The sequence below is a fragment of the Cherax quadricarinatus genome, chromosome 7 (genome assembly GCF_038502225.1).
Source record: "Cherax quadricarinatus isolate ZL_2023a chromosome 7, ASM3850222v1, whole genome shotgun sequence".
NCBI classification, from domain to species: domain Eukaryota; kingdom Metazoa; phylum Arthropoda; class Malacostraca; order Decapoda; family Parastacidae; genus Cherax; species Cherax quadricarinatus.
Genome location: NC_091298.1, coordinates 11,688,185 through 11,698,184, shown reverse-complemented (window position 1 = coordinate 11,698,184; position 10,000 = coordinate 11,688,185).

Below are 10,000 nucleotides of genomic sequence, written 5' to 3'. Positions count from 1 at the left end.
ACTTGACGAACCTATTCATAATTTAGCAACTTGACTAACTTATTCACAATCTAGAAACTTAAGGAACTTATTCACAATCTAGAAACTTGACGAACCTATTCATAATTTAGAAATTTGACTAACTTATTAATAATTTAGAAATATGACGAACCTATTCATAATTTAGCAACTTGACGAACCTATTCATAATTTAGAAACTTAACGAACTTATTCACAATCTAGAAACTTAACGAATTTATTCATAATTTAGAAACTTAGCGAACCTATTCACAATTTAGAAATTTGACGAGCCTTTAGAAGGTCAACTCGCCTTCACAGAACGTATTCATATAATCCAGAAAGGCAAACAAGTTGTGTGACGACACAATTTAATACACCCTTCATACATAAGATTTATTCATGATTTTTGAAAGATTAGAAAATTTTGACATACATAAAGATTAAATAAAGAGATTTCAGTTTATAAATAAATAAAATGGATAAGAGGTCTTATGTAATTTATTTTTTATAGAGAAAACAAAAATAAGGAGAAACTATGAGACAGGTGGAAGAATATAGCAAAAATAATTTTTTTTATTTCGGTGGGGTAGAGAGGTGAGGTAAGGGGAGAGAGGTGAGGTGAGGGGAAACAGGGTAATGTAGGGAAAGAGGGGTTGAGTTAGTGGGTGACATAAGGATAGCGGAAGGAGGCAGTGAGTGAGGCAGTTAGAGAAGAAGTGAAGCAGTGTGTAAGGCAGTTGGGAAGAGAAGTGAGGTGATGGAAGAGGTGAGGCAGTAGTAGAGGAAGGAAGACAATAAGAGAAGAAGTGAGGCAGAAGAGGTGACAAATAGGTGAGGCAAGAGAAGAAGTGAGGCAGGAGAAGAGGAGGTGAGGCAAGAGAAGAAGAGGTGAGGCAGCAGAAGACGGGGTGAGGCAGCAGAAGAGGTGAGGAAGCAGAAGAGGGGGTGAGGCAGCAGAAGAAGTGAGGCAGCAGAAGAGGAGGTGAAGCAGGAGAAGAGGAGGTGAGGAAGCAGAAGAGATGAGGCAGCAGAAGAGGAGGTGAAGCAGCAGAAGAGGAAGTGAGGCAGCAGAAGAGGAAGTGAGGCAGCAGAAGAGGAGGTGAAGCAGGAGAAGAGGAAGTGAGGCAGCAGAAGAGGAGGCGAGGCAGGAAAAGAGGAGGTGAGGCAGCAGAAGAAGTGAGGCAGCAGAAGAGGAGGTGAAGCAGGAGAAGAGGAGGTGAGGCAGCAGAAGAAGTGAGGCAGCAGAAGAGGAGGTGAGGCAGCAGAAGAAGTGAGGCAGAAGAAGAGGAGGTGAAGCAGGAGAAGAGGAGGTGAGGAAGCAAAAGAGGAGGTGAAGCAGGAGAAGAGGAGGTGAGGAAGCAGAAGAGGAGGTGAGGCAGCAAAAGAGGTGATGAAGCAACAGAAGAGGAAGTGAGGCAGCAGAAGAGGAGGTGAGGCAGCAGAAGAGGAGGTGAGGCAGCAGAAGAGGAAGTGAGGCAGCAGAAGAGGAGGCGAGGCAGGAGAAAAGGAGGTGAGGCAGCAGAAGAGAAGGTGAGGCAGCAGAAGAAGTGAGGCAGCAGAAGAGGAAATGAGGCAGCAGAAGAGGAGGTGAGGCAGCAGAAGAGGAAGTGAGGCAGCAGAAGAGGAAGTGAGGCAGCAGAAGAGGAGGTGAGGCAGCAGAAGAGGAAGTGAGGCAGCAGAAGAGGAGGTGAGGCAGCAGAAGAGGAAGTGAGGCAGCAGAAGAGAAGGTGAGGCAGCAGAAGTGAGGCAGCAGAAGAGAAAGTGAGGCAGCAGAAGAGAAGGTGAGGCAGCAGAAGAGAAGGTGAGGCAGCAGAAGAAGTGAGGCAGCAGAAGAGAAAGTGAGGCAGCAGAAGAGGAGGTGAGGCAGCAGAAGAGGAAGTGAGGCAGCAGAAGAGGTGAGGCAGCAGAAGAGGTGAGGCAGCAGAAGAGGAGGTGAGACAGCAGAAGAGGTGAGGCAGCAGAAGAGGAGGTGAGGCAGCAGAAGAGGAAGTGAGGCAGCAGAAGAGAAGGTGAGGCAGCAGAAGAGGTGAGGCAGCAGAAGATGAGGTGAGGCAGCAGAAGAGAAGGTGAGGCAGCAGAAGAGGTGAGGCAGCAGAAGAGGTGAGGCAGCAGAAGAGGAGGTGAGGCAGCCGAAGAAGAGGTGAGGCAGCAGAAGAGAAGGTGAGGCAGCAGAAGAGGAAGTGAGGCAGCAGAAGTGAGGTAGCAGAAGAGAAAGTGAGGCAGCAGAAGAGGAAGTGAGGCAGCAGAAGAGGAGGTGAGGCAGCAGAAGAGGAGGTGAGGCAGCAGAAGAGGAAGTGAGGCAGCAGAAGAGGTGAGGCAGCAGAAGAGGTGAGGCAGCAGAAGAGGAGGTGAGGCAGCAGAAGAGGAGGTGAGGCAGCAGAAGAGAAGGTGAGGCAGCAGAAGAGGAAGTGAGGCAGCAGAAGAAGTGAGGCAGCAGAAGAGAAGGTCGGGCAGCAGAAGAAGTGAGGCAGCAGAAGAGGGAGTGAGGCCGCAGAAGAAGTGAGGCAGCAGAAGAGAAAGTGAGGCAGCAGAAGAGGAGGTGAGGAAGTAGAAGAGGAAGTGAGGTAGCAGAAGAGAAGGTGAGGCAGCAGAAGAAGTGAGGCAGCAGAAGAGAAGGTGAGGCAGCAGAAGAAGTGAGGCAGCAGAAGAGAAAGTGAGGCAGCAGAAGAGGAGGTGAGGAAGGAGAAGAGGAAGTGAGGCAGCGGAAGAGGCAGTGAGGCAGCAGAAGAGGTGAGGCAGCAGAAGAGAAAGTGAGGCAGCAGAAGAGGAGGTGAGGCAGCAGAAGAGGAGGTGAGGCAGCAGAAGAGGAAGTGAGACAGAAGAAGAGAAGGTGAGGCAGCAGAAGAAGTGAGGCAGCAGAAGAGAAAGTGAGGCAGCAGAAGAGGAGGTGAGGCAGCAGAAGAGGAAGTGAGGCAGCAGAAGAGGAAGTGAGGCAGCAGAAGAGGAGGTGAGGCAGCAGAAGAGGAAGTGAGGCAGCAGAAGAGGTGAGGCAGCAGAAGAGGTGAGGCAGCAGAAGAGGAGGTGAGGCAGCAGAAGAGAAGGTGAAGCAGCAGAAGAGGTAAGGCAGCAGAAGAGGTGAGGGAGCAGAAGAGGAGGTGAGGCAGCAGAAGAGGAGGTGAGGCAGCAGAAGAGAAGGTGAGGCAGCGGAAGAGGAGGTGAGGCAGCAGAAGAGGAAGTGAGGCAGCAGAAGAGGAGGTGAGGCAGCAGAAGAGGAAGTGAGGCAGCAGAAGAGGTGAGGCAGCAGAAGAGGTGAGGCAGCAGAAGAGGAGGCGAGGCAGCAGAAGAGAAGGTGAAGCAGCAGAAGAGGTAAGGCAGCAGAAGAGGTGAGGCAGCAGAAGAGGAGGTGAGGCAGCAAAAGAGGAGGTGAGGCAGCAGAAGAGACGGTGAGGCAACGGAAGAGGTGAGGCAGCAGAAGAGGAGGTGAGACAGCAGAAGAGGTGAGGCAGCAGAAGAGGTGAGGCAGCAGAAGAGGAGGTGAGGCAGCAGAAGAGGTGAGGCAGCAGAAGAGAAGGTGAGGCAGAAGAAGAGAAGGTGAGGCAGCAGAAGATGTGAGGCAGCAGAAGAGGAGGTGAGGCTGCAGAAGAGGAGGTGAGGCAGCAGAAGAGGGGGTGAGGCAGCAGAAGAGGAGGTGAGGCAGCAGAAGAAGTGAGGCAGCAGAAGAGGAGGTGAGACAGCAGAAGAGGAGGTGAGGCAGCAGAAGAGGAGGTGAGGCAGCAGAAGAGGTGAGGCAGCAGAAGAGGAGGTGAGGCAGCAGAAGAGAAGGTGAGGCAGCAGAAGAGGTGAGGCAGCAGAAGAGGAGGTGAGGCAGCAGAAGATGAGGTGAGGCAGCAGAAGAGGGGGTGAGGCAGCAGAAGAGGAGGTGAGGCAGCAGAAGAAGTGAGGCAACAGAAGAGGAGGTGAGACAGCAGAAGAGGAGGTGAGGCAGCAGAAGAGGAGGTGAGGCAGCAGAAGAGGTGAGGCAGCAGAAGAGGTGGTGAGGCAGCAGAAGAGGTGAGGCAGCAGAAGAGGAGGTGACGCAGCAGAAGAGGAGGTGAGGCAGCAGAAGAGGGGGTGAGGCAGCAGAAGAGGAGGTGAGGCAGCAGAAGAAGTGAGGCAACAGAAGAGGAGGTGAGACAGCAGAAGAGGTGAGGCAGCAGAAGAGGAGGTGAGGCAGCAGAAGAGGTGAGGCAGCAGAAGAGGTGGTGAGGCAGCAGAAGAGGTGAGGCAGCAGAAGAGGTGAGGCAGCAGAAGAGGAGGTGAGACAGCAGAAGAGGAGGTGAGGCAGCAGCAGAGGTGAGGCAGCAGAAGAGGAGGTGAGGCAGGAGGATGTGAGCTCAGGCATTAGAAGAGTGTGGCAGTAATGCTAGAAGCAAAGCTGTCTTTTCGAACTTATAAAACTTATAAAACACTTCTAAACTTATAAAGCACTTCTAAAACATATAAAACACTTCTAAACTTATAAAACACTTTTAAACTTATAAAACGCTTCTAAACTTATAAAACAGTTCTTAACTTATAAAACACTTCTAAACTTATGAAACACTTCTAAACTTATAAAACACTTCTAAACTTATAAAACACTTCTAAACTTATAAAACGCTTCTAAACTTATAAAACACTTCTAAACTTATAAAACACTTCTAAACTTATAAAACGCTTCTAAACTTATAAAACACTTCTAAACTTATAAAACAGTTCTTAACTTATAAAACACTTCTAAACTTATGAAACACTTCTAAACTTATAAAACACTTCTAAACTTATAAAACACTTCTAAACTTATAAAACACTTCTAAACTTATAAAACAATTCTTAACTTATAAAGCACTTTTAAACTTATAAAACACTTCTAAACTTATAAAACAATTCTTAACTTATAAAGCACTTCTAAACTTATGAAACACTTCTAAACTTATGAAACACTTCTAAACTTATAAAACAGTTCTTAACTTATAAAACACTTCTAAACTTATGAAACACTTCTAAACTTATAAAACACTTCTAAACTTATAAAACACTTCTAAACTTATAAAACAGTTCTTAACTTATAAAACACTTCTAAACTTATGAAACGTTTCTAAAGTTATAAAACACTTCTAAATTTATAAAACACTTCTGAACTTATAAAACACTTCTAAACTTATAAAACTCTTCTAAACTTATAAAACACTTCTAAGAAAGACAGTAAATAAAATCTCCACAGTGACACAACTTTGCGAAGGGGAGAAGCCGGAAGCGCAATAAAAATTGCGGACGAACACAAGAGTTTGCATACTCAATCACCTAGAACGCGGGGAGAAACAGCAACGAGAGAGAGAGGGGGATAAGAAAACAAGAAAATGTGAATGGAAGACTCGTGGATAAAAATAAACCAATCTGGAAGGAAGCAAGTGCACAGGGGAAACCCGAGACCAGAGTTAATGGGATAACAGGGTAAAGCAGGAATCAAGTAATTGTGTGAAACGCGTTGGTGGTTCAATCCTCCTTCCGGGAAATTGAAACCCTGGCCCTCGCGGAGGAGAGCCCAGAGCGTTAGCACCCAACCACGTCAGGTGGAAGCAAGAAAGCAAGCACTCGTGAAGGTGGGAGGAAGGAAAGAAGTAAGGAGAGGCGGAAGGAATTATGATTTTAAGGAACATTGGGTCCTAAAGGATATTCAGAGCTCTGTATCCACCAAAACATGGATTCGACTTCTACTTGTTGTTGTTGTTGTTGTTGTTGTTGTTGTCGTTGTCGTTGTTGATGTTGTTGTTGTTGTTGTTGTTGTTGTTGTTGTTGTTGTTGTTGTTGTTGTTGTTGTCGTTGTCGTTGTCGTTGTCGTTGTTGTTGTTGTTGTTGTTGTTGTTGTTGTTGTTGTTGTTGTTGTTGTTGTTGTTGTTGTTGTTGTTGTTGTTGTTGTTGTTGTTGTTGTTGTTGTTGTTGTTGTTGTTGTTGTTGTTCTTCTTCTTCTTCTTCTTCTTCTTATTATTATTATTATTATTATTATTATTATTATTATTATTATTATTATTATTATTATTATCATTATTATTTAGGAGTAGTAGTAGTAGTGGTAATATTGATGTAAACGCTAAACCAAAGCGGGTTATTTCAGAGTAAGGAATAGCAGAAGTTCATTCCTCAGTTCAGTAATCCTTACTTAGTCTTTGACCAATCAGGCTGTTGACAATATATAAAAGTATAGAGGAGACAATCCTCTTAGATTATGAGTAGTGTTGAAGAAATGAGACGAGTTGTGTAATACAACTTCAGGAAGTTGAACTTTAAAGGAGACAATTTATTAATAAAGACAGATAAACTAGAAATAAGAAGTAAGGAGCCTAGTAATTACCCTGAAATATGTAAGTATATGGAAAGTTAGAAAATACACCTAAAATAATATATTTCTGCCTTTGAGACCCTCTTCAGAAGATGAACTGAACAGTAAATCTGACTCAGGTCAAAATATACTGATCTTTTTCACCTGTGTTTAATTTTTTCCTCTTACAATTTTTTTTTTAATTTTTCATCTATCAGTGATGAAGAAAAGACAAATGAACAGAGCACTTTTCATTGCGTAAACATTTCGTTCTATGTTAAGCCTTGCTAAGTAAATGAAAAAGCTCTACGATTAGTGATTATGATACTTTAATCCAAGGATATTTTGATATTAAAAAGCAGAGAGAGTAAGAGAGAGGAGCGAGAGGGTAAATAGAAGATAGCGAGAGACTCGTGAGAGATTAGCGAGAAAGTACGAAGAGAATAAAAAGGTACAAAACCATGACTGGAACAATATATTAATAACCGCACATTGAAGACTGAAACTGATGACGACGTTTCGGTCCGACTTAGACCAGTCAAACTCTGTGGGTTAAGGGTCCAAGTCGGACCGAACTATCGTCATAAGTTTGTCTTTTTTGTACGAGTTATTTTGTGTAAGTAGCAAGTGGATAGGGATAGAATAGAGAGATAAAAAGAGAGAGAGAAGAGGAAGAGACCGAACCAGATATCGACTCTAACATATACATAATAGAAAAACTGAACTTGTAGAGATATGTACAGAAACATTAAGGTCTGGAAAATTTGAGATGAAAACTGCTGTGTACTCTTTGTTTCTTTATTCCAGGAGAAGCAGCGTCCAGCACACTCATGTGGTGAACATAACTCAAAAGTCACCTTAAAGTATGCAAGCAATTTGAGTTTTTCTGTTAATATAAGATTATCTATCGCTCGTCTTGTTATGTTTGCATAGTCTTCTACTTTCAGCGCTGCAAAGACATTTACAGCAGCGCAAGCTTTTATTAGACAAAGATAAGCTTTTGAGAATAACGTTGACTAACAAAAGCATGCACTGCTGAAAGTGCCCTTAGAGAAGAGCTGGTATAAAATAGGATAATGCAAGTTCCTTTGCATTAGCCTACTTACGAACACTTGCCCTTCAACCATACACTCGGTGTTGCTGACCAATGAATTTAATGGTTCGTAATTGTCCTTGTCGAAAGAAAACTGCTGAAGAAGGACCTGAAAAGTCTTGTACAGAGCTGATAGGAAAGATCTGAAGTTAATGAAGATTCAGGAAAGGGCTTGCTAGCTTTGGGATTATACTCGGGTGCTGCAAGATTTTATAAATGGTAAACAAATGATATGATAGTGAAAACGGAATCGAGGATTAAAAACACATATTTATCATGGACAGTCTTGACTGGCCCAATAAAAAGCTCTTCATGCTAAATGTCGAGAGCCACATTGGTCATCAGTGCTCGTCATTTTAGTGATCTGAAATAGGGTTTATAAACATGCAGACAGGTGTGAAGTTCAAGAGTTGTAGCATCTACCCAGATAGAAGGATGGAACCAAAACAATGATACGTATGTGAGAGAAATATACTTGATTGAGATGCGAGATTTGATTTTTTGCTACCAAGCATTTTGAAGATATATAACTGGGAGCTATGAGGATTAATGTGCTGTAACCTAGCTGTTTAACGATATATAAATGATGTATAAGTCGTGCCGAATAGGTAAATTTGGCCAGTTAGCAAGAACTCATTTAAAATTAAGTCCTTTCTAAAATTTTCTCTTATACGTTTAAAGATATATTTTTTCATTTATGTTAATGTAAAAATTAATAATTTGTACCAAAAGAACCTTGGAAAACTTACCGAAACTTATCATAACAAGGGCAATTTAATTTAGACTAACCCAGCTAAAGATATTTTAGATAAATTTACAATAATTTAATAATAAACAAACACAATGAAATTATATATATATATATATATATATATATATATATATATATATATATATATATATATATATATATATATATATATATATATATATATATATATATATGTCATGTATGTGTTTCATACGCATCTAAACAAACCTCTGTAACAGCACATTAAACTTACCACACCACACACATGCACATGCATGCATGTGTGTGGTATGGTAAGTTCAGTGTGCTGTTACAGAGGTTTATTTAGATGTGTATGAGAGACATACGATTGGGAGTTCTGTTACTGAGCAATGTAAAGATATGTATGGGGTACACGTAAGGCTGGGTGGGAGTTCTGTAACTGAGTTTTATAAAGACATGTGCGTATATGGGAGACGAGAGGTGTTGGAATGAGCCATGACAAGTCTCAGCGTTTTTGATACTTATACTTTAGAAAGAATACTCTTTGCTATGACTTAGTCCTGCCTAGCATGGACCAGTAGGCCTTCTGCAGTGCCCCTTTTAGCTTATGTTCTCATGTAACTGTTTCGATTTCATTATTGTTTTTGACTCACGATTTGACGGGCCTTTGAAAAAAAGAGATTTTCGAACTTCACAGTATAGTGGGACAGAAAAATGATCGACTCCATTGTTAGATTTTAACGATAATATCATAATTTAACTTTTTCTCAACTGATCACGGCTTGATTATGAAAAAATGACCAATAGAAAATTTGTTCTCAGGGAAAAGTATGTGTAGGAGTAAAAAAATATTTCTTCATGGGATGGTGTTTTTCGCTTTCCTACGTAATCTTCATGTAAATATGAAGCCATTATTCTGCCTATAACCATGCAAATATTAAATCACTACAGTCCATGCGGATATTAAATCACTACAGTCCATGCGGATATTAAATCACTCTTTAACATACAATCCATGAGGATATTAAATCACTGTTCTAACTCTAATCCATGCTGATATTAAATCACTATTCTACCTATCGTCCAGATGAATATCACATAACCATTCTTCTAGATATTAAACTACTATTATATCAACAATCGCTGGACGAAAAAAAATAAATAATTTATAGTAATATCATCGTTTATGTCTTGAAAATTAAATTGAAATTATAATTTTTTTAATTAGCTGAGGATTAACAGAACGCGCGGATAAGCAGAAGGATAGGTTACAAGTCCCATACTGGATACATTAAATAATAATTAATAATTCAGTTGCAGTGTATTTCCAGAGTTTTGAAAAGTGATCAGGTTATAGTTACTATAACATCAGAGAAACTGACTAAGCGAAAACACGAATATATGTCAGCCATCTTTTCTCTGTAAAAAAATTTAACAGTTCTAATTAGATTTGATGTTAACACGTGTAAGTAAATATGGTACGTACTAGCAATAACATTTCGTAAGAACATAATAATTTAATTTATTGTTTTTTTGATGTCATATTTTGAAGATAGGGCTTAGAATGTTGCAGCTATCAGAATTATAAAAATAATCGACCTTATGGAATATTAATCTGAGATTTGATATCGAATAATGAATGAATCGTTGAGGTGTCTTGAATTGGTTTCACATGCATGATTCAGATAACAGTGAAGAGAAGATGCATTGCCGGATAGTCTGTCATTGGGACAGCGTTGTGCTCTATGTGGAGACTTAGCTAGTTACTCATTAAAGCGCTGCACGGAGCGAAACGTTGTCCTAGTAGTACATAAATTGCATATTGGAGAGAGAAGCGCACGAAGACGTTTAGGTCCGACTTCGGTGACTTGTAAATAGTTCAAGTCGGACCGAAACG